The sequence below is a fragment of the Bos indicus x Bos taurus genome, chromosome 12 (assembly GCF_003369695.1).
Source record: "Bos indicus x Bos taurus breed Angus x Brahman F1 hybrid chromosome 12, Bos_hybrid_MaternalHap_v2.0, whole genome shotgun sequence".
Classification (NCBI taxonomy): Eukaryota; Metazoa; Chordata; class Mammalia; order Artiodactyla; family Bovidae; genus Bos; species Bos indicus x Bos taurus.
The window spans coordinates 55,337,430-55,338,373 of record NC_040087.1 but is presented as its reverse complement, the minus strand read 5'-3'; the positions used below and the strand labels follow the sequence as shown (position 1 = coordinate 55,338,373).

General features: G+C 33.9%; 1 pseudogene; it reads right to left on the bottom strand.

Annotated features, from left to right (window-relative positions):
• Positions 1-365: 365 nt before the first annotated feature.
• On the bottom strand, positions 366-460 carry LOC113902626 (annotated as a pseudogene).
• Positions 461-944: the final 484 nt, after the last annotated feature.

Here is a 944-nt window from a genome sequence, read left to right as displayed (position 1 = left end):
ACTATAGTGAAAAATACATCTTTCACATGTGTCAAAACTTCAGAGCTGACTACCATATACCCTGGACCTTTACAACTTCATTAAGTTGACAAATGTCACCTAATGAGGCCTCCTGGGAAATGATTCTGGTATACATTGTCCACAAGGGAAAGCTAGACATCCATTGTAAGTGTATTTTGTTTGTTATAATCTTACCCAGGCTTTTTTTTTTTTTTTTTTTTTTGAGTAACATCGCTTTACACTGCCGTGTCAGTTTCCTCTGCACAGCAGAGTGAATCAGTCATATGTATAAAATACATCCTCTCACTTTTGGATTTCCTTCCCACTTAGGTCACCACAGAGCACCAGGTAGAGTTCCCTGTGCTATACACTAGGTTCTCATTAGTTATCTATTTTATATGCCATGCTAATCTTCTCTGTATTGCTCCAATTTTAATATATGTGCTGCCCAAGCCAGCACCAGCTTATTTTGACTTATATTTATCAGTGGTCAGTGTATGAAATTATTTTATATTGATTGATACCATTTGTTATGTATTTGGCTTAAATATTGAGGACATAACGATAGAATAAAATTTATTGATAAAACATTTTATTGCTCACTGTAAAAGCAAGACAGAAAATATTTGCAAGATAGCTTTAAAATCTGTGCTTTTAAATGAAAAGGAGCTTTTTAGAAAGAAGTTTCATCATCTAATTTATGGAAATAGTAGGCACCAAATAAATTTCAATGTGTTTTTTTCAATTATAAAAAAGTACTTAGATACTTCTAGGACAAGAGGCATAGTTCTGGCTATTATAGAGAGTACTTAAAAAAAAAAAAAATGACAGTCCAGCATAGGAGTTGGGCCATAATAGAGAGTAATAATTGTCATACCAGAGTTAGGATAAATCACTGGGGAGGAAAAGATTAAATCCAGATGGGCTCAGGAAAGTCCTGTGTG